Source organism: Carlito syrichta, unplaced genomic scaffold, assembly GCF_000164805.1.
Source record: "Carlito syrichta isolate Samal-C Ts95f unplaced genomic scaffold, Tarsius_syrichta-2.0.1 Scaffold315331, whole genome shotgun sequence".
NCBI classification, from domain to species: Eukaryota; Metazoa; Chordata; class Mammalia; order Primates; family Tarsiidae; genus Carlito; species Carlito syrichta.
Genome location: NW_007259427.1, coordinates 417737 through 442247, shown reverse-complemented (window position 1 = coordinate 442247; position 24511 = coordinate 417737). Strand labels below are relative to the sequence as shown.

Below are 24511 nucleotides of genomic sequence, written 5' to 3'. Positions count from 1 at the left end.
GAGGTCTCGCTGCCCAGGTGGGTCTCGACCCGCGGGCTCAGGCAATTCACTCACTCAGCCTCCCAAAGGCGCGGGATTACAGGCTGAGCCACCGAGCCCGGCTGCCATCCCAGTCTTAATCAGTGGTGGAAGAATGGTCTCAGGACTGTTTGTTTCAACCTCAAACTATAAGAACCTTAGAAAATGCAGGAGACACACTTATGAAAATTGGAACTGGCAACCAATTCCCAATCAAAACCTCAAGTGCCCATGCCATAAGATATAAGATAGACAAGTGGGACCTCATCAAACTGAAAACCTTCTGCAAAGCCAAAGAAACCATCAAGAGAGCGGGAAGACAGCCCACAGACTGGGAAAAAATATTTGCCAACTGTATATCTGACAAAGGCCTAACATCTAGGATCTACAAGGAACTCAAACATGCCAAAAAGAAAAAAACAAGGAGACCTATTAAAAAGTGGGCAAAAGTTATGAATAACCACTTCCCAAAAGAAGACCTACGAGCAGCCAACAGATACGTGACAAAATGCTCAGTCTCACTGGTCATCAAAGAAATGCAAATTAAAACTACACTGAGATACCACCTACCTCCTTAGGATGGTCATCATCAATAACTCTAAAACAACAGATGCTAGAGAGGATGTGGGGAAAAGGGAACACTTCTACACTGTTGATGGGAGTGTAAACTAGTACAAACTCTGTTGAAAACAGTTTGGCGATTCCTAAAAGATCTAAAAATCGATCTCCCATACAACCCATCGATCCCCCTTCTGGGAATATAACCGGAGGAACTCAAGTCATCCTACAAAAAAGATACCTGAGCGTGCATGTTTATTGCAGCACTATTCACAATAGCAAAAACATAGAACCAACCATGCTGCCCATCAAAAGTAGACTGGATTAAAAAAAAGTGGTACATATGCAATGGAATATTATGCAGCCATAAAGAAGGGCAAAATTATGAACTCTACAGCAACTTGAATGGATTTCAGGTCTGTAATACTCAGTGATCTATCACAGAAACAAAGAACTGAGTACCACATGTTGTCACTCATAAGCAGACCCTGAACAATGATCATACTACTGTAAGAAAGGGATTGGCAGTAGTGGGCAACTGCCAGGGTAGGAAGCAGGGGGAGGGGAGTACTCTTCATCAGTAAGGGTACCTGATCTCAAACTAGGTGACGCAGGGACCAAAGTGAGGCCCAAACCTTACTTGTACAATGACCATTGGTATATTTAATCCTGAATTGTACCCCACATCTTTAAAATAAAAATAAAAATTAAAAAAACAAAACTGTTTCAAATTAGTCATTTAAGATTAATAGTAAAAGACTGGTTAATAATAACAATGCATGATAAAACCTTCAGAAGGAAAGAAGAATGTTTTGTGAACCATTTGGGTTTTTGTTTGTTTGTTTGTTTTTGGTGTCGCAGTTTCAAGTTGTTGGTTCTTAAAATCAGTATTTTTTAATGACCACAACTTGACCCAAAAAAAACTCACAGAATGTTCAGACCCAGTAAAACAGTTTAATTAGAAAAAATTTTAAAAATGAAGGCAAAATAAATACTTTTTCAGACAGGCAAAATAATTTATTGCTAGAAGACATATACCACAAGAAATATTAACCCTTTGCACTCAGATACATCTTGCAGACTCAACTGTGCTTTTTTTTTAATGAAACAGTGAAAAATGAATTACTTTGTATTAAATAGTATTGCATTGGAACCAATTGTTATATTGTAATTATATTTGGCTTATAACGGAATTTTGGACATTGAGGAATTTATGACAAAAAAATCAAAATTTTCCTTTGGGAGGCTGAGGTGAGTGGATTGCCTAAACCCGCGGGTTCGAGACCCGCCTGGGCAGCGAGACCTCATCTTTACAATAAATCAAAAAATCAGCCGGGCATGGTAGTGCATGCCTGTAATTCCGGCTACTGGGAAGGCTGAGGCGGAAGGGTCACTGGAGCCCAGGAGGCAAGGCTGCGGTGGCCGGAAGCGGCCACTGCACTCCAGTCTGGGCAGCTGAGTGAGACTCCAACTCAAAAAAAAAAAAAAATCAAAATTTTATATCTTATATTCTTCTAACATGTGGTAATGTGTGAAACAGTTACAGGCATGCATTGCAGGTTCATTGATACCTGTTGTGCAATAGCAATTTGTTTGACATCAAGATTCACCCTGGTGTTTTTCTATTCAAGCAGGCTATGCAGTCCCATTTTCTTCCTCCCACATTAATATTATGTAATTTATTGTCCAGTCTGTTTTTTGAAGACGATGTGAAAGGACACATTTATGATTCCTGAAAACCACTTCTCAACCAATGATTGATCAGAAGTTCGACAAATTTGAAGTGGGACATAGGTTTTTTAAATTGTTTTTGAATGGAAAACTTCAAGGAAAAATATATTTTTGAAAAATTTGAGCTTGTATAAGTTTGTCCTGTATAATCACCAGCAGTCTCTTTATGTCCCCTTAGAGGGAACATCTGAGTGCAAAGGGTTAAAGCAAATCCTTCGGACAGGAAATATGGATCTAAGGAATGAAGAACATAGAGTAATAAATTGCATAGAGAAATAAGTTTGATTTTTTTCTTAAGTAAATACAAAAGAAAACTGCTACAGATAACATCTAGTTTGGGGTTTATAACATTTGTAAAAGCAAAGTATATGACAACAATAGCACTAAGGTCAGCAGAAGAGAAATGAAACTTCATTATTATAAGATTCTTAGACTATGCATGAACTGGTATAAAGTCATTTGAAGGCAGACTGTGATAAGTAAAGACCTGTATTACAAACCCCAGTGCAACCACTAAAATAACAAAACAAGGCATTATGGCAAGTAAACAAAAGAGATAAAGTGGAATCACAAAAACATTCAGTTAATCCAAAAGAAGGCAGGGAAAAGGAACAACCAAAGGGGCAAATTGGAAACAAATATAAAATGTCTATAGATTTAAACCTAACCATATCAGTAATCACATAATATTCAAATGGTCTAAATACCCAGTGAAAAGGCAGAGATGATCAGACTTGACTATTTAAAAAGCAAAGTTCAACTAGACGCTGCCTATTTTTAAAAACATACTTTAAATAAAAAGATATAAAATACAATTGTATTTTTATACTTAGCAATGAACAATTAAAGGATATTTCTCTTCCTTTTTTTATTACCTGCATGACAGCTTTTGACACAGATAACACTTCTTACTGAAACACTTTTTATTCTTATTAGTTAGAGATCAATAGAGAATACAGAAACCATTCTAGTACCTTTTTTTTTTTTTTTTTGAGTTAGATTCCCTCTGTTGCCCAGGCTGGAGTGCAGTGGCATGCTCACAGCCACCGCAGCCTTGATCTGCTGGGCTCAGGTGATCCTTCTGCCTCAGTCATCCAAGTAGCTGGAACCACAGCACACACCACCACCCTCAGCTACGTTTCTTAAAATTTATTGTAGAGACGATGTCTTGCCAAGTTGTCCAGGCTAGTCTTGAACCTCTGGGCGCAGGCAATCCTCTTGCCCCAGCCTCCCAAAGTGCTGAGATTACAGGAATGAGACACCAAGCCTGGCAATTCTAGTATTTTAAACAGAGATATAATGCAGGAATTAGGTGCTTACAAAATGATTGTACTGATAGAGTGCATTCCAAGCTTTCAGTTCAGGAAGTTGCTGCCCCAGATCTCAAAGACCTTTAGGAAATCCCTACTGAAGTCTCAGCTATCTGATAGACCCGAAGTGTCCTGACAATGGAAAGTTGTGTCTAGTCACCAGAAAAACACACATTCTCTAGAATTCATACCTTAACCACCACCATTGTGGGAAACAGCCTCTACCTCTACCTTCCAAATCTCCACGCAAGTTTTCTTAGTCTCTCACTGGAGGAACCTAAATCGTATCCAGAACCCTTGTAGAAAAGGAGTCCGGAGAAGGTGATCCCTAGCTTCCATCCCCTGAGTTACAGATTTGAGCCCAGGAGGGAGTGAGAACAGATGCTGATGACAAGCTAATATTCAGCTGTAGTGGGCTGAATTGTGTCCCTACCCCCTAAAGGTAAATTCAAGTTCTAACCCCCAGTACCTGTCAATGTGACCTTATATGGAGTAAAGTTATTTGAAGAGGTAATCAAGATAAGGTCATGCTGGATTAGGATGGGTGCAGAATCCAACGATGTGTCTGTATGAGAGAAAAGACTGGGAAATTTGGATAACCATAGGGCAGAAGACGATGTGACAACAAAGGCGTGATTGGCATGAGGTAGCAGAACTAGGAAGAGGCAAGGCTCCTTCCCTAGAGCCTGTGGAGGGATCATGACCCTGCTGACACCTTGATTTCAGACGTCTAGCCTCCAGGACTATGTCTGTTATTTTAAGTCACCAAACATGAAAATTTGTTATGGTAGCCCTAGGAAATTAACATGTCAGCACAGTTTTCCACATCATCAGACTTGCCTCATTTGCTTTCTACTTGCTACCTTGTGGTCTCCTTTGCAGGGCCTTCCTTGTCCATGAACTATGATAGGGCTCTGTGACTTAGTTCTGGATTGTCTACTCTTCTCACAGTACACTGTCACTCTAGGTAAGTTCATCCACTGTCATGCTTTAAAATATTATCAATATTTCATCTCTCTCACTCCATGTTCATTTCCATACTTAGCTTCTCCCTTGAAGATATAATGTGTACATATCATATACATTATAGACCCAACTACTTATCTTCACTTGGAGATTTAAGAGATGTATCAAATTTATTTTATCTCCCCCCCCAATTATCCTCCTCTCAATAAATGATACCAATATCCATCCAGATGTGCAATTAAAAAAATCTATCATCATTGATCTCTCCCTTTCCATCTGATAGCAAGTCCAGTCAAGTTCTCCAAACATACCTCAAGTTCTCCCATATCCCTATAGCTCCAATTCCAACACCCTGATCACCATCATCTCTCTGTTGAACTCCTAATGGGTGCTCTTGTTTCTTCTCATGCACCACACTATCCATTCACATACAATCAGGTTAATTTTTTGAAAATGTAAATCAGACCATATCATTTCTTTTCATAAAACCCTTCATTGGCTTTACTTTCCACAGAGAATAAAATTAAAACCCATCTTCCTGGCATCCAAGTCTCTGTGCATGAGCTGTCCTCTGTCTACTTCTCTAATTTTTCCAGAACTTCGAGGGATTCCTTGAACTTCCTGTGCTCCAGCCACACTGTCTTTTTTTCCTGGAACATGCTACTTCGTGCAGGCCTTTGCATGACATGCTTTCTCTGCCTGCAATGTTCTTTCTTCAACTCTTATTAACTAGCTCTTTCTCACCCTTGAAGTCTCAGTTCAAATATCACCTCAGGAACATTTATTCAGTAGACCTTTGTTGACTATTGTAAGCAACTCTTACTAGTTGCTCCCTATTACACCCTATTTCTTCCTTTTTTGGCACTTAACATCTAGAATTATGTATGTACTTTTTGGCAAGGATATAACTTCTGTGAGAGCTAGGACTTTGTGTGTGTGTGTTAATACTGAATCACCAGTACTTTGTGTGTAGCATATAGTAGATTATTAACAAAAAAATATATATTTTTTAGTTGGAGTCTCACTCTGACACCCAGGCTGGTATGTAGTGGCATGATCATGATACTCATGGCTCATGGTAGCCTCAACCTCCTGGACTCAGACGATCCTTCCACCTCAGCAACCCAGTAGCTGGGACTACAGGCACGTGCCACTATGCCTGGCTAATTTTTAAATTTTTTGTAGAGACGATGTTTTGCTATGTTGCCCAGGATGGTCTTGAACTCCTGGGCTCAAGCAATTCATCCACCTTGGCCTCCCAAAGTTCTGAGATTATAGGCGTGAGCCTCTGTGCCCAGACTTTAAAAAAAATTCTTAATGCTGAATGAATCCAGTAAGTCCTTAGGCCATGCAACATTCTAGATATTTCTAGGGACTCGAGTAAACTTTGAGGCTAATCTAAAATCTTTATGTTATATATAAAAAAAAAGAAATCTCCACAGATAAGTCATAATAACCCAGCAATCCCTAGAGTGAGAGAATGTTTATAGGTTTGAGAGAACCATAATAGAGTATACCATAAATTTAGGTTAAAAGTATGCTATAACCCAATAAATATGTAATCGGCTTGTAGACAATAGCACAGCCATTTTAGTTTTCTGCTTTAAAACATAACCTGTAGCTATTTAAAGTTTCAGTTATGGGAAAAACTGCAAAGCTCTAGTTTAAGCTTTAACCCCTTCCCTTGACCCACTTTCCCCTTAGCAACAACCAATCAGGTGCCAGGGGAAAATCACCTAAAGTTTCCATATGTCTCTGCAACTTCACCAGCTAGTGGGCCAAGGTCAGCCTGAGTCAAGCTAGCCAATCCTCCACCATTGAGCTGACAACCAGAGGTTACTACCCAATTAAATGGTAACAAGACTGGAAAGTCCCCCCAAACTCCTCCTCCCTTTGTGTAAAAGCATAAAAGGCATTTACTTAAGGAAGTCAGGGCCTCTGGGTGTACTCTGCTGCGTCGGTGGTCGACAGAGGTCCAGGCTCAAGCTTGCAAATAAAGACCCTCTTGAACTTTCATCGGAATTGGCTCTTGGTGGTCTCTCGGATTGAACTTTCGGCCACTACAGGTTGCGTACATCTTAGGAACATATGCAACATCCTCAATTTACAGATGAGGAAACTGAAACCCAGAGCTATTGGGAGACATATCCATAATATTCCCCCTTTGGAGGACCTCTTTTTGTACAAACAAATGCCATTTTGCAGCAGACTTCCTCCCTTCACTCACTCTATTAGCCCATAAACTGGCTGAAGTTTATTTGTCTTAGTAATGTAGTAAACAAGGTGATACAAATTGGTTACATTGCAGGGGTTTGAATTCAGAAAAATAATGCTGTTTTAATACATAAAAGTGTGAGTATTCTTTTAGATTAGCTTTCACTAAGAGCCACTGCTACATCTAGTTAGCCTGAAAAGACAAGTCCCTATGACCTTCTTCTAGGCAGCTTGAATGAACAAGGCCACATACCTTGGTATGTACTAATCATGCTATTCTCAGTGATAAAACTGTCCCTTCCTGACTTCCTTAGATGCTTCTCCTCTACTCTCAGGTTGATGAAAGGATTGTCTAAGCCCAGGAGTTTGAGACCAGGATGGGCAACATGGTGTGACCTCATCTCTGCAAAGCAAATAAATAAAAATAGCCAGGTGTAGTGGTGCATGCCTGTAGTCCCAGCTACTAGAGAGGCTAAGGCAGAAGGATCGCCTGATCCCCGGAGGTTGAGGTTGGGGTAGCCCTGTTCAAGCCACAAAGTTAATTTTGCAGGTAAAATGAAGTTATATAGACTTAATACTTGAAAAGTATTTTTTAAAGCTGCCAATAGGAGTGACTGTATATCAGAAAAAAATCACTGGTAGTGTACTGATGATCACATTTTAACATTCATAAACATCTCCTGGGGTAGTTTATTAAAATAGCTCTTCTCACCATCAGCATGAACTACACCTGCCTGGAGTAGGGAAAGCTTTTTCTTTCCTTTATTCTACCTTTGGCTAGAGATCCTTGTCTTTGCTCCCCACTGAAAAGGCAGAAGGCAACATTAGTACTTACAGATAGGTGTATATTCTCTACAAGGTGGCTCACTAGAAGAGGGAAAAGGAAACTTCTCTTGCCTATGGAAGCAGAATATTATTTTTAAGCAGAGTAAAAGAGTAACTTACAGAATGTCACCCAGGTACTAAATAATGGAGCCAAGTACTATAACTTGTGAATACAGTTCATTTCTGTTGGATCTGTTTCCTAAACAAGTTTCCAGATCATCTGCATTAGACTTATCTGGTGGTATTCATTAAAAACACAGAAGTTTGGTTTCCACCCAAGCCGTGATGAATCAACATGTCTAGAGGTGTGCCTGGGTATCTAAAATTTTAATAAACTACCCCAGGAGATGTTTATGAATGTTAAAATGTGATCATCAGTACACTACCAGTGATTTTTTTCTGATATACAGTCACTCCTATTGGCAGCTTTAAAAAATACTTTTCAAGTATTAAGTCTATATAACTTCATTTTACCTGCAAAATTAACTTTGTGGCTTGAACAGGGCTACCCCAACCTCAACCTCCGGGGATCAGGCGATCCTTCTGCCTTAGCCTCTCTAGTAGCTGGGACTACAGGCATGCACCACTACACCTGGCTATTTTTATTTATTTGCTTTGCAGAGATGAGGTCACACCATGTTGCCCATCCTGGTCTCAAACTCCTGGGCTTAGACAATCCTTTCATCTCGGCCTCCCAAAGTGCTGGGATTATAGGCATGAGACACCGCTCCCAGCCTTTTTTTTTAATCTACACAATAAAAGATTTCTTACATAATCTCTAAAATTCTTTTAAGGTATAAAAATATATCTTCATAGAACTCTTGAAACTATAAAATCCACATTTAGTATTCAAACAGTGAATATTTAAGATATCATACTGATACCAAATAAATGAAAATTACCAAGTAATGGAAAACCACTTCAAAGTTTAAGAATAAGTTATTCACAAAAATTGCCAACAGTCTGCAAGTGCATCAACTTTAGAGAGCCTTCCTTTGGATGAAGAGAACAAGCCTCACCATATTCATTATAACATCTCTAAGTAAACAACTATATATGTATTATGGAAGACTATTTTAAAGGCGTTTTGTCTGAGATAGAACTGCTTTCAAATGGAGTATTGTGAATAAAATGAAGTTATTGTGAAGAGCCATATTCCTAAGTACAAAGGGAAAAAAACATTTAACACTATACAAAGATAATATTTCAAAAATATTTTACCACAAATACCTTCTTATAATAACTGCCAATTTTTTTGCTTTTAGCAACAGACCTATTGCACCTTGTGAAAAAATGTCAACTCTAGCCTGTCTTTTCAGAAGGAATGTTACCTAAAATGGAACATTCTATTAGTATCTCCAAGATTTATCTGTGAGAACATCAAGTGCTGAATTAGTAGTAGACAAAGCAACTCAAAGCAGAAAAGTGTGGTTGATCTAGAGCAAAATGAAATATAAGTTTAGGGGTAATCACACTAATTTTCAAACAATATCAATATCCTACTGCAAGGAGACCAAAACTAGGTGATTTAAATGTTCTACAGATCTGTCAGTCTGTTTAACAAGAAATATATATTAGGCCAAAAGACTGAAAAAGTTCTTCCCTCACAGTTGGAATTTAAAAGTAATCTGAACTAATAAACATTAACAATAGCCAACATACAATAAAAAATTACTAGTCGAGCTGGGCTCGGTGGCTCAGCCTGTAATCCTGTGCCTTTGGGAGGCTGAGGTGAGCGGATTGCCTGAGCCCGCGGGTTCGAGACCCGCCTGGGCAGCAAGACCTCATCTCTACAATAAATCAAAAAATCAGCCGGGCGTGGCAGCGCATGCCTGTAATTTCGGCTACTCGGAAGGCTGAGGCGGAAGGATCGCCGGAGCCCAGCAGGTCGAGGCTGCGGTGGCCAGGAGCGGCCACTGCACTCCAGTCTGGGCGACAGAGTGAGACTCCAACTCAAAAAAAAAAAAAAAAAATTACTAGTCATGCTTAGCACCAAAATGTAACCCATAGTTAAAAGGAAAGCCAGTCAATAGAAACAGAAGTGACCAAGATGAAGGAACTAGCAATAAGGATGTTAAAACAGTTTTGATAACTGTATGTATTCAACAAAAACATGAACATGAGAGATATGTAAAATACTTGAAGAAAAATAGAATTTTTAGCCAGGCACAGTGGCTCACAGTTGTAATTTCAATATTTTGGGTGGCTGAGACAGGAGGATCACTTGAGGCCAGGATTTCAAGACCAGCCTGGACAGCATAGCAAGACCCCACCTCTACAAAAAAAATAATAAATTACATTCCTTTTGCCTTCCTTCCTTTCTCCTCCAGTTCCCTCCTATCTTCCTCTCTCTATCTGTGTGCATGTGTGTCTCTCTTGCTACAAATTTTTTTTTTAATTAGCTGGACATAATGGCACATACCTGTAGTTCCAGCTACTCAGAAGGCTGAAGCAACAGGATCTCATGAGCCCAGGATGTCAAGACTGCAGTGAGCTAGTCTTATGCCACCGCACTCCAGCTTGGGCAACAGAGCAAGACCCTGTAAATAAATAAATAAATAAGTAAACAAACAAATAAATAAATTCTAGAGATAAAAAGGATAATATATGATTTTTTAAAAAACTTGAATGAGATTAATGCAGATTACACACCTAATAACTAAATAAGGAATTTCTATATCCTTCTTGCCAGAAACATACCAGTCAGAAGACATGTTTAAAGTTCTAAAAGGAAATAAAAACAAACAAAAACAATCAATGAAGGATTGTTTCACCAGTGAAGATATTCTTCAAAAAAAGTATTGAAATTCCTGGATGCGGTGGTTCACACCTGTAATCCCAGCATTTTGGGAGGTGGAGGCAAGAGAATCGCCTGAGTCCAAGGGTTCGAGACCAGCCTGGGCAACTTGGCGAGACCTCATCTCTACAACAAATCAAAAAATTAGCTGGGTGTAGTCGTGTAGGCCCGTGGGTCCAGCTACTTGGAAGGCTGAGGCGGAAGGATCATCTGAGCCCAGGAGTTCAAGGCTGCAGTGGCCGTGAGCGTGCCACTGTACTCCAGCCTGGGCAACAGAGTGAGACTCCGACTCAAGAAAAAAAATAGTATTGAGATTAACACATTTTCAGATGAACAAGAACTCAAGGCCAGGGGCAGTGGCTCATGCCTATAAGCCCAGCACTTTGGGAGGCTGAGGCAGGAGGATCTCTTGAGCCCAAGAGATTGAGACCAGTTGGACAACATAGCAAGAACTTGTCTCTTGAAAAAATTAAATAAAAAAAAAATCAGCCAGGCGTGGTGGCACATGTCTGTAGCCCCAGCTACTCAGGAGGCTAAGGAGGTGGGTCCCTTCAGTCCAGAAGTTCAAGGCTGTGATGAGCCATGATCATGCCACTACACTCCAGTCTGGGTGACATAATGAAACCCCAACTCAAACAATAAAAGATAAATAAAAGAGCTCAAGTAATTTATTGTCAGCAGATGTGCATTATAAGAAATTTTAAAGGAAATCCTGTATGCAGAAAAAAAAATAATACCATATGGAAATGTGGAGCTACACAAAGGAATGAGGAGCAGCAGAAATAGAAGTGTTGGGTAAATATATATATATATATTGTGTGTGTGTGTGTGTGTGTGTGTGTGTGTGTGTGTGTGTGTGCGCATGTGTGTGTTGGAGTCTCACTCCATCGCCCACGCTGGAGTGCAGTCGCATGCTCACGGCCACCCCAGTGTCGACCTACTAGGCTCAGGCGATCCTTCCACTTCAGCCTTCCAAGTAGCCTGAACTATAGGCATGCTCTACCATGCCCAGTTATTTTTTTTTATTTAATGCAGAGACAAGATCTCACCATGTTGCCCAGACTGGTCTCGAACCCATGTGCTAAGGCAAATCTCTCCCCTTGGCCTCCCAAAATGCTAGGATTACAGGCAGTAAATATATTTCTTTTTTTTCCCTTTTTTCTTTTGAGTTGGAGTCTCACTCTGTCACCCAGACTGGAGTGCAGTGGCCGCTCCCAGCCACTGCAGCCTCGACCTGCTGGGCTCTGGCGATCCTTCCGCCTCAGCCTTCCAAGCAATTGGAACTACAGGCGTGCGCTACCACGCCTGGCTAATTTTTGACTTATTGTAGAGATGAGGTCTCTACAAGTTGCCCAGGCGGGTCTTGAACCTGCAGGCTCAGGCAATCCACTCACCTCAGCCTCCCAAAGTGCGGGATTACAGGCTGAGCCACGGAGCCCGGCTAGTAAATATATGTCTAAAAAAATTTTCTTATAGTCTAATTTATCTAAAATGTAAGTACATAAAAATATATTGTAGAGTTTATTGTATGTATAATGAAAGACAACATTAGCTTGCACAAAGGACAGGAGAGAGAAATGGAAATATACTCTTCCATGATTCTTGCATCACATGCAAAGTGGCATATCATTATTTGAAGGTAAACTATGATGAATTCAGGATTCTAATTGTGAACCTAGAGTGAGTTTCTCAATCTCAACACCGACTTGTGGCCGAAGAATTCCTTCTTGTAGGGGGCTATCCTGTGCATCATAGGAGGTTTAGCAGTATCCCTGGTCTCTTCTACTGGATGAAAATAGCCCCACAGGCTTCCCTGACCCCCAGTTGTGACAACCAGAAATTTATCGACATTGCCAAATGTCCTCTAGGGAGCAAAATCACCTCTTCCCACACTGCTAGAATAATCTCTTGGGACCTCCCCAATTTGGGCAGGCCTCAGCCTTCCAAGTAGCTGGAATTACAGGCGCGCGCTACTACGCCTGGCTAATTACTAGAGCCTAAAGTAATTTGAGTTTAAAGCACCACCTAGAGTTGAAAAGGAACAGCAACCTAGCAGCAAAGAATCGCTAAGCAAATATATCCAATAAAAAAACAAAACAAGCTGGACAGAGAACACTGAAATAAATAGCAGTTTTTTGGTTTGTTTGTTTGTTTGAGTTGGAGTCTCACTCTGTCACCCAGACTGGAGTGCAGTGGCCGCTCCCGGCCACCACAGCCTTGACCTGCTGGGCTCCGGCGACCCTTCCGCCTCAGCCTTCCGAGCAGCTGGAACTACAGGCGCGCGCTACCACACCCGGCTAATTTTTGATTTATTGTAGAGATGAGGTCTCGCCAAGTTGCCAGGGTGGGTCTCGAACCCGCGGGCTCAGGCAATCCACTCACCTCAGCCTCCCAAAGGCGCGGGATTACAGGCTGAGCCACCAAGCCCAGCTAAATAGCAGTTTTAAGGAAACTCAGTAACCTCCAAGAAAACAATGCAGACATTTATCAGATAAATTTTACAAAAGAATCAAAATAATTTTTTAAAACCCCAGAGATCTTAGAACTGAGAAATACATTTAATAAACTGAAGAACTCATTAGAGTTTCTCAGCAGCAGAATGGACTAAGCAGAGGAAAACATCAGTGAACTTGAAGGTCATTTATTTGAAAATACAAAGGAGAAAAAAGAATGAAAAGAAACAAAGAGTGCCTATGACATATAGAAAATTATCTCAAAAGACCAAATCTAAGAATTATTGATGTTCAAGAGAGAGTTGAGTGAGAGCAAGTGGCAGAAAGCTCATTCAAAGAGGATAATGGCTGGGCATGGTGGCTCAAGGCTGTAATCCCAGCACTTTGGGAGGCTAAGGTGAGCAGCTCGCCTGAGCCCATGGGTTTGAGACCAGCCCTGGCAACTTGGCGATACCTCGTCTCCACAATAAAATCAAACATTAGCCAGGTGCAGTAGCATGTGCCTGTAGTTCCAGCTACTTGGAAGGCTGAGGTGGAAGGATCGCTGGAGCCCAGCAGATCGACATTGGGGTGGCCGTGAGTGTGCCACTGCACTCCAGCCTGGGCAATGGAGTGAGACTCCAACTAAAAAAAAGAGAGAATAACAAAAAACTGCCCAAAACATGACAAAAATATAAATATCCAGTTGCAGGAAAGTCTGAACAATCAAATAGATTCAACCCAAATAAGATTCAACCCACAAAGCATATAATAAACTCTCAAAGGTCAAGGACAAAGAGGAGATCCTAAAAGCAGTAAGAAAAAAGAAGCAAATGCATATAAAGGCATTTCAATTTATCTGGCAACAGACTTCTCAATGGAAACCACTCAGGCCAGAAGGGTGTAGCATGGTATTTTCAAAGTACTCAAAGAAAAAATAACTGCCATCCAAAAATATTGTACCCAACAAGATTATCCTCCAAATAAGAAGGAAAGATAATGTCTTTTTCAGACAAACAGAAGCTGAGAGAGTTCATCACCACTAGGCCTGTCTTACAAAAAATGCTAAAGGAAGTTCTACATCTGAAAAAATAAACCCCACTAATGTGCAAAAAGAAAACTTTAAAAGATTATAAAACCCACCAGTAAAATAAAGTACAGAATACTCTATTATAGTAACTGTGGTATACAATCCACTCACAACTCTAGTATAAAGTTCCAAATACAAGTATATCAAAAACAGTAATAGTCACAGCAAGCTATTAAGAGGTAATATAAAAATATGTAGACTTGGGCATGATGGTGTGCATCTGCAATCCCAGCTACTCAGGAGGCTGAGGCAAGAGGATTGCTTGAGCCTAGGATTCTAGACCAGCCTGGGCAACACAGCAAGAGCCTGTCTCAAAGCAACATATGTAAATAGAGAAAACTGAAATGTCAAAAATGTGGTGGGGATGTAGTTAAGGTGTAAAATATGTGTATCTGTCTTTGTTTCTGTTATTTTATTTTTATTTTTTATTTTTTTGAGTTGGAGTCTCACTCTGTCATCCAGACTGGAGTGCAGTGGCTGCAAGATCCTTCCAGCGATCCTTCTGCCTCAGTCTTCCAAGTAGCTGGAACTACAGGTATGCGCCACCACGCCCAGCTAATTTTTTATTTTATTGTAGAGATGAGATCTCACCAAGTTGCCCAGGTGGGTCTCGAACCCGCGGGCTCAGGCAATCCACTCACCTCAGCTTCCCAAAGTGCTGAGATTACAGGCTAAGCCACCGAGCCTGGCTTGTTATTTTATTTTTGATCTAAGATTAGTTGTCACATCTTTAAAATAACTTTTTATATCTATAAATTACTTTTTGTAAGCCTCACTACAATATAACCATAGTGCAAAAACCTAAAATAGATGTGCTAAAGCTAAAAAGCAACAAATTAAAACATACTACCAGAAAAGATAACCACAAAGGGAGACAGTAAGAAAGGAAAAGAAGAAGCCGAGCATGGTGGCTCATGCACCTGTAATGCCAGCACTTTGGGAGGCAAGAGGATGTCTGTGTCCAGGAGTTCGAGGCCAGTCTGGGCAACTTGGTGAGACCTTGTCTCTACAATAAATCAAAAATAAGAAAGAAAGAATGAAGGAAAGAAAGGAAGAAAGAGGCCAGGCTTGGCGGCTCAGCCTGTAATCCCAACATTTTGGGAGGCCAAGGTGAGTGGATTGCCTGAGCCTGCAGGTTCGAGACCCACCCAGGCCACTTGGCGAGACCTCATCTCTACAATAAATCAAGTGTGGTAGTGTGTGCCTGTAGTTCCGGTTACTTGGAAGGCTGAGGCGGAAGGATGGCCGGAGCCGGCAGGTCGATGCTGGGGTGGCCATGAGTGTGCCACTGCATCCTGCCTGGATGACAGAGTGAGACTCCAACTCAAAAAAGAAGAAGAAAAAAAGAAAGAAACCAATAATGAATGATGAGATCAAACTTGTAATGAAAATTCTCCCATCAAAAAAAGCCCAGATCCTAATGAATTCACGCTGAATACTACCAAAAACATTTAAAGAAGAACCATACTACCAAAAACATTTTATACTACTAAAAACATTTAAAGAAAAACTCAGGCTGGGCACAATAGCTCACACCTGAAATCCTAGCACTCTGGGTGGCCAAGGTGGGAGACATACTTGAGGCCAAAGTTCAAGATCAGCCTGGGAAATATAGAGAAACTCTATCTCTACAAAACATTAAAAAAATTAGCTGACTGTGGCAGTGTGTGCCTGTAGTTCTAGTTACTCAGGAGGCTAAGAAGGGAGGATTGCTTGAACCCAGGAGTTCAAGGTTATAGTGATTGTGCCACTACACTCTAGTCTGGGTGACAGGGTGAGACCTTGTCTCTAAAAAGAAAAAGAAAAACGAATGTCAATCTTACTCAAGCTCTTCAAACAAATTGAAGAGGAGGGAACACTTACAAACTTATTCTAGAAGGTCAACACTTCCCTGATACAAAAACCAGACAAGGATACAACAAAAAATGAAAACTACAGGCAGCATTATTAATGAACATAGATACAACAAAATACTAGCAAACCAAATTCAATAATACATTAAAAAGATCATTCATTACAATCAAGTGGAATTCATTTCAGGGATACAAGTATAGTTCAACATACAAAAAAAAAATCAATAAATGTGATACATCACATTAACCAAATCAAGAACAATTATCATATGATTATTTCAGTAGATGCCAAATAGCATTTGATATAATTTAACAATGCTTTATGATAAAATCCTGCATCAAAATGGATATAGAAGGAATATACCTCAAAGTAATAAAGGTCATATAAGACAAACCCACAGCTAACATTATAATGAGTGGCAAAAAATTGAAGGTATTTCCTCTAAGAACTGGAACAAGACAAAGATGCCCACTTTCACTGATTTTATTCAGCACAGCACTAGAAGTCCTGGCTAGAGCAATTAGGCAAAAGAAAGTGCATCCAAATTGGGAAGGAAGAAGTCAGATTAGTCTTGTTCACAGATGACATGATCTTATATGTAGAAAAACCAAAAGACTGCAGTAAAACAACAACAACAAAAACTGTTAGAAATGATACACAAATTCAGTAAAGTTGTAGGATACAAAATCCATACACAAAACTCAGTAGCATTTGTCTGAGGGGAGACCCCCAAAACTGGAATTGTCTTTTGGAGTGTGGGCCCTTTGTAGTACACTCAGAATTTGTTCCTCCAGGTCAAATGGCCCCCAAAGTTTTTATCTGAAAGTTTTGAGAAGATTTTTGCCACAATCTGCAGAAGAAACATCCCTGGTTGTGACAAACAGGTGACTAGTTATTTCTTCCACCATGACAATTCACCTACCCACACTGCACTGAGTGTTCAGAAGTTTTTGACCAAAAAACAGCATGACTCCTGTGCCCCATTCTCCCTATTCAGCCAATCCCTCCCCGAGTGACTCTTTTTGTTTCCCTGGATGAAAAAAATCCTCAAAGGAAAATATTTTGCTGATATGGAAGAGGGGAAACAAAAAACAGCAGGAGCACTAAAAGCACCAAAATTGACAAGTTCAAAAGCTATTTTGATCAGTGGAAAAAGCATCTTGATAGGTACACTGATTGCATCAAACGGTGCTTTGAAGGTGACCGAAGTTCAAATATGTAAGAATAAACACACAATTTTAAATAATACTGTTTTGTGGGGGTCCTCCCTTGTATATGCCAACAGTGAACAATCTGAAAAAGAAATAAAGAAAGCAATCCCATTTACAATAGCTACAAAAGATATAAAATACTCAGGACTCAATCTAACAACAACAAAAAAAGAAACATCTATACAAGCAAAACTATAAAGCTCTAATGAAAGAAACTGAAGAGGACACAAAAATGGAAGGAGAGTTCATACTGATGGATTAGGAGAAATAATCTTGTTAAAATGACAATACTACCCAAAGCAACTTACAGATTCAATGCATTTCCTATCAAAAAACCAGCGACATTCTTCACAGAAAAAAAAAAAAAATTCTAAAATGTATATGGTACCACAAACCCTGAATAGCCAAAGCAATTCTGAGCACAAAGAACAAAGTCAGAGGCATCACACAAACCCTACTTCAAAACTTATTACAAAGCAATAGTAACCAAAATAGCTTGGTACTGGCATAAAAACAGACACATAGAGCAATAGAACAGAATAGGGAACCCAGATATAAATCCACACATTAACCGTCAACTAATCTTCAGAAAAGGCACCAAGAACATTAAAGTGAGGAAAGGACAGTCTTTTCAATAAATGGTGCTGGGAAGTATGGATAACCATATGCAGAAGAATGAAACTAGACTTTCTCTTTCGACATACACAAAAGTTAAGTCAAAATCGAATGAAGACATATCTAATATCAGAAACCCTAAAACGACTAGAAGAAAACATTGGGGAAACACTCTAGGATATTGGTCTGGGCAAAGATTTTTTTGTGTGTAAGACCTCAAAGGCGTAGGCAACCAAAAGCAAAAACAACAAATGGTATTACATCAAGCTAAAAAAAAAAAAACTCCTGTACAGCAAAGGAAACTCATGGCTCTTGAAGTCTGCAATAAAAAATGGCCTCCGATAAAACTACTTTGCAGAAGATGGGAAGGAAACAGAATGGAAAGAGTAAAAAGGCTGAAGAGGCAGAGCCTGAAGAATTTGTGGTGGAAAAAGTACTGGATCGACGTGTAGTGAATGGGAAAGTGGAATATTTCCTGAAGTGGAAGGGATTTACAGATGACGACAATATTTGGGAGCCTGAAGAAAATTAGATTGTCCAGAGTTAATTGAAGCATTTTTTTTTTTTTCTGAGTTGGATTCTCACTCTGTCGCCCAGGCTGGAGTGCAGTGGTACACTCACTACCACCGCAATCTCAACCTGCTGGGCTCCAGCAATCCTTCTGCCTCGGCCTTCCAAGTAGCTGGAACTACAGGCACGCACTACAAGCCCAGCTAATTACATTTCTTAATTCTCAAAAAGATGGTACAAAAAGAATGTCTTTATCTGACAGTGAATCTGATGACAGCAAATCAAAGAAGAAAAGAGATGCTGCTGATAAACCAAGGGGCTTTGCCAGAGGTCTTGATCCTGAAAGAAAAATTGGTGCCACAGACAGCAGTGGAGAACCGATGTTTCTCATGAGACTAAAAGATTCAGACGAGGCAGACTTGGTGCTGGCAAAAGAGGCAAAAAAGGAATGTCCTCAGATTGTAATTGCTTTTTTTTTCTTCTGGCATTCTTGTCCAGAAGATGAAGCTCAATAATTGTTTGCATTACTATGTATATATAAGCAAAATCTGGGTCTTGGTTTTCAATTTACTAGTTTGACGAAATAACTACATATTCTAATGAAAATCAAGTTTGATAAATTTGTTTTGAAAGTAGCACTGGAAGCCGGGCTCGGTGGCTCAGCCTGTAATCCCACGCTTTGGGAGGCTGAGGTGAGTGGATTGCCTGAGCCTACAGGTTTGAGACCCGCCTGGGCAACTTGGCAAGACCTCATCTCTACAATAAATCAAAAATTAGCTGGGCGTGGTAGTGCTACTCAGAAGGCTGAGGCGGAAAGATCGCCAGAGCCCAGCAGGTCGAGGCTGCGGTGGCCAGGACTGGCCACTGCACTCCAGTCTGGGTGACAGAGTGAGACTCCAACTCAAAAAAAAAAAAAAAAAAAAGGAGTACTGGGAGAGTTGTTGGGGGTGAGGGTGTATCAGTAGCAATGGTTACTTTGAACAAACAAATCAAAGCTTTCTGTAGTTGCTTCCTTTATCGGAAAATAACATTTGATACTATGGTATATTATTTTCTCTGCATTAGAGAACAGCTTTTCTAAATGTTGGGGGAAATTTCCGTAATTATTATTCAATCAGAACTTGTGTTCTTATATGCCTAAGACCATTCTGAATTTTGTGTTTTCTTTGTGCATATACATAAAATGCCTATGCAGATGTTTTTCTCTTTTGTTGTTATTTTTAAACATTAACCAAAGCAAAAATCTCAGGTAAGTTCATGTTTCTGAAATGACATCATTCTGAGCAACCTAAGAAATAAATCACTTAAAGTTAAACTAAAAATTTTTTTGAAGCCAAACATTTCAAATTAAATAGATGATTCTGGGATTAATTGAACAGTTGAAATTGGATGATTTTAAAACAGTCAAATTAGAATTCACATGTATAAGTGCAGTGGTTTGTTTGCAAAATGACTAAAAGTTATCACTACTACAATTTCGTCATTCATATAAGGAAACTAGACAAATCCTGGTGTGTTTTAATTAGCTAAACAAGACTTAGTTAAAGGGACATTTAACGATTCCTCTGGCGAGTTATTCCTTTACAAAAAGTTGAAATCCATGTGCTATGTTGACTGAAAGGTCATGATTCATGGAATGCCTTGGCTCACAGAACCCTAATCAGACAGCTAGAAACGTTGGTAGTTTAGGACCTGCTGTCATAAATGGGTGAACAAATTTGTAATCTAAACCATTGAGTTGCATGTTTTTTCTTTACCCCAAATCATTCCTTATATGTAGACTCAAGTCTTTTCAATATTTGCTTTACTGGTATGGCAGACACCAGGAAAAAACAACTTTGTAGTAATCAGAATGTTATCCAACTGTATATCGTTTATTGTAAATGCTGGTGAACTGTGGTCAATAAATATTTTATATTTTAAAAACAACAAAACAACACCCTTCATGTGTAGAGATCGAACATCATATATTATGATTGGGCAAATAAAAAAATCCATCAATATACAAAACAGATAATCCACCTTCACCAAGTGGACCTTATTCCAGGAATGAACAGTTGGTTTCTCAACTGAAAATTAACCGATGGAATTTACTGTATTAACCAATGGAATTAACCAGTGGAATTAACCTGCCTGGCTCGGTCTAACAATTAGCTACAAATGTAGCAGCTTGAAACAACATTCATTTATTAGCTCGAAGTTCTTTGTTCAGAAGTCTATTGTGGTGTAATTGGGCTATCTACTTAGATCATCACAAAGCTAAAATCAAAGTGTTGGCCAGAGACTTTAGAAGCTCTGGGGGGAAAGTCTACTTCCAAACTCACTCTTTTTGGCAGAATTCTATTTTTGTGCTTGTAGAACTGAGACGTTTGTTTTCTTGCTGGCCATCAGCTAGGGACTGCTCTCAGGGACTAAAAACTCCCTACACTTCTCTCAGTAAACTAGGATAGCAGACAATGTCCTTCAACTTGATAAAGTGCATCAACATGAAAACTACTGCTAATATACTTAATGGTGAAAGACTGAATGAGATCCCAGTGATAAACCCTCACACACGAATATAGTCAAATGGTTTTCAACAAGGGTGTCAATACAATTCAGTGGGAGAAAAGACACTCTTTTTAACAAGTGGTTCTTGGAAACAACTGGATATCTACATGCAAAAGAATGAAGTTAGACCCTTATTTAAACCCTATATACAAAAATTAACTCAAAATGGATCATTGACCTAAATGTAACATAGAGCTAAAGCTTCATGACATTGGATTTGTTAATGATTTCTCGGATATGACATCAAAGGTACAGCTATCAAAAGAAAAAATTTGACTTCATGAAAATTATAAAACTCCGTGCATCAAAAGATATGATCAACAGAATAAAAAGGGAGTCCACAAAATGAGAGGAAATATTTGCTACTCCATATATCTGATAAAGAATTAATGCCCAGAATATATAGAGAACTCCTAGAACTTAACAATAAAAACAAAATCGTCAAAGACTTGAATAGACATTTCCTTAACAGTGCCTTTGAAAATTAAAGATAGAATTAATCATATGATCTGGCAAAGTCACTTCTGGGTACATCATCTAGGAAATTAAAGGGTCTTTTTCTTTTTGAGTTGGAGTCTCACTCCATCGCCCAGCTGGGAGTGCAGTGGCATGCTCCCGGCCACCGCAGCCTCGACCCGCTGGGCTCCGGCGATCCTTCCGCCTCAGCCTTCCAAGTAGCCGGAACTACAGGCGCGCGCTCCCATGCCCAGCTAATGTTTTGATTTCTTGTAGAGACAAGTCTCGCCGAGCTGTCCAGGCTGGTCTCGAACCCCTGGGCTCAGGCGATCCTCTCACCTCGACCTCCCAAGTGCCGGGATTACTGGCTTGAGCCACCGTACCGGCTGAAGGGTCTGAAGGAGATAGCTGTACAACCGTGTTCATAGCAGCAGTATTCACAGCAGCAGAAATGTAGACGCAGTCCAAGCGCCCATCAGCGGACACATGTTGTTAAACATTCTCCATACTCCCTGGCCAACAGACAAAATGGGCCCATGGATGACCGAGGGAGCAGTCATGTCCTCTGTGTTCCCAGAAAGCTGTAAAAGTGTCACAGAACCACCCTTTCTACAATCAGGCTAAACCAGTTCAAGAGATATTGCTGGAACACCTGCCTCCAATGAAGTCTGAAAGTCATCTGACAAATTTTTGGTTTGGATTTGGAACTTCACCAATCAGTGCTCGCCTGCCCTGACCAATCAGGGCTCAGCTGTATTGATCAATCAGCACTCAACAGCATTGACCAATCAGAACGAATCAAGTTTGTTTTTTTTGTTTTTTTTTTGAGTTGGGATATTACTTTGTAACCAGGACTGGAGTGCAGTGACTGGATCACAGCTCATTGCAGCCTCAAACTCCTGCTCTCAAGCTGTCCTCCATGTAAGACTTCCAAGCAGCTAGGACTACAGGTGTAGGCCACCACACCCAGCTAATTGTTTTGTTTTATTTTTTGTGGAGAGGTCTTGCTGTATTGCCCAGACTGGTCTCAAACTCCTGAGCTCAAGTCATCTTCCTGCCTTGGCCTCCTAAGTAATGGGATTACAGGTGTGAGCCACCTCTCCAGGTCAAGTTTGAATTCTTCATTTGCTTAACCTGATTGGGAGCCTGGGTGGGAATTTTTGCTGTAAAATCGGAACCCTCTCTTTGTTCCCTGGAACTATCTTTATTTTACACTGAAAGCTACATCTCCTGTTTTGCAAACTGTTCACTGTAATAACATATCTTTCCTCTAAATTTCCTTTCAGAGACCTTTGTTCTCAATGGATAACAAAATGTGATATATACACACAACAGAAAATTATTCAATTTTTTAAAAAATGAGAAAGCAGGATTTATTGAAAGAACAGAAAAGCTCCCACAGTGGGATAGGACCCGAAGGGGTTGCCCTATTGAATCTTAAAAAGGAAGAAAATTCTGACGCGATGAAACTTGGGGACATTATGCTAAGTGAGATAAGATAATCACAAAATGACAAATACTGTATGATATCATTTAAATGAGGTACTTAGAATAGTCAAAATCATAGACAGATATTAAATGTTGGTTTCCAGAGGCTGAAGCAGTAGGGAACAAGGGACTTATTAATGGGAATAGGGTTTCAGTTTTCTAAGATGAAAGTTCTGGAGCGGGATAGTGGTGATGGTTATACAACAATATGAATGAGCCTACTGCCACTAAACTGTACACTTAAAAATGATTAAGACAGGCTGGGCGTGGTGGCTTAAGCCTGTAATCCCAGCACTTTGGGAGGCTGAGGTGAGAGGATTGCCTGAGCTCAGGGGTTCGAGACCAGACTGGTCAACTTAGTGAGACTTCGTCTCTACAATACATAAATAAATAAATAAATAAATAAATAAATAAATAATAAGCTGGGCATGGTAGTGTGTACATGTAGTTCCAGTTACTTGGAAGGCTGAGGCAGAAGGATCGCCTGAGCCCAGTAGGTGGAGGTTGCAATGGCTGTGTGTGTGCCACTGCTCTCCAGCCTGGGCAACAGAGTGAGACTCTGACTCAAAAAAAAAAAAAAAAAAAAAAAAAGGTTAAGACTGTAAATTTCATGTTGTGTTTTTTACCACAATTTTTTCTTTCTTTCTTTTTTTTTTTGAAAGCAGGATTTATTGAGAAGACAGAAAAGTGCCCACGGTGGGAGGGGACCCGAGGCAATTGCTCTATAGTTTTTTTTTTTTAAATGGGAAAAAAGAATATCACAAAGACAAATCCAAATGTCTAATACAAATATAAAATTACATCTAGCCTTACTTAAATTCACACCACTATGAGAAACCTTTTATGCCTCTACCAAAATGGCAAAAATTTAAAAGTCTATTAATAACAAGGATTGATGCTAGGCACCATAGCTCATACCTGTAATCCCAGCACTTAGGGAGGCAGAGGTGAGTGGATTGCCTGAGCCCAGGGGTTCAAGACCAGCCCGGGCAACTTGGCGAGAACTTGTCTCTACAGTTAAAAAAAAAAAAAAATTACCCGGGTGTGGTGATGCTTGCCTGTGGTTCCAACTACTTAGAAAGCGGAGGCAGAAGGATTGCCTGAGCCCAGCAGGTTGAGGCTGTGGTGTCCATGAGCATACCACTGCACTCCGGCTGGGTGAAAGAGTGACATGCCAACTTAAAAAAAAAAAAACAACCCAAATAAAAAACAAGGATTGGTGAAATTTGGGGTCACAACCATTTTGAAACATATTTTGGCATTACTTTGCAAAACTGAAAATGCATGGACCCCACAAACCAGCAACTCCACCCATAAGTATAAATACCCTGGAAAATCTTATGTATAAGGCTATTCATAGCAGTACTGTTTGTAACAGGAAAAAACTGGGGGTGGGGGAATCCATCTAAAGTAGATTAACAATCCTCACCTATAGAGAACAATAAGGCTGGATCTCACAAACAATACTAAGTGAAAGAAGAAAGAAAATAATATAAATAGTATTTTAGACATGAAATTTGAAAATAGGCAAATTAATCCAATATTGATATCTTATAGGTGACAACATACAAAATCAAATAAATGGTTATCATGAAAGTCATTTCAATGTTTATCTCTAGGGAATGGGAGAGGATTATAATAGGAAAAGACATAGCAGGGATGTGTTCTGGAGTGCTGATAATGTTCTGGTTCTTGAACTTCAATATAATTATATCTATGTCTAAATACATATCTAAATTACACGAGATATATGCATATTTACAATGTACTTTCTCTATATAATATGTTATATGTCACAAAATTAATAAAGAAAAAGGACTGTTTGCAAGTCTTTCTCATTTTAATACTTTCCACAAGGCAGTTCCATGTAGTGTTAGAAAATGAAA

General features: G+C 39.8%; 1 pseudogene; it reads left to right on the top strand.

The window, feature by feature from the left end:
* Positions 1 to 17952: 17952 nt before the first annotated feature.
* LOC103275123 lies at positions 17953 to 18646 on the top strand (annotated as a pseudogene).
* The last annotated feature ends 5865 nt before the right edge of the window (positions 18647 to 24511 follow it).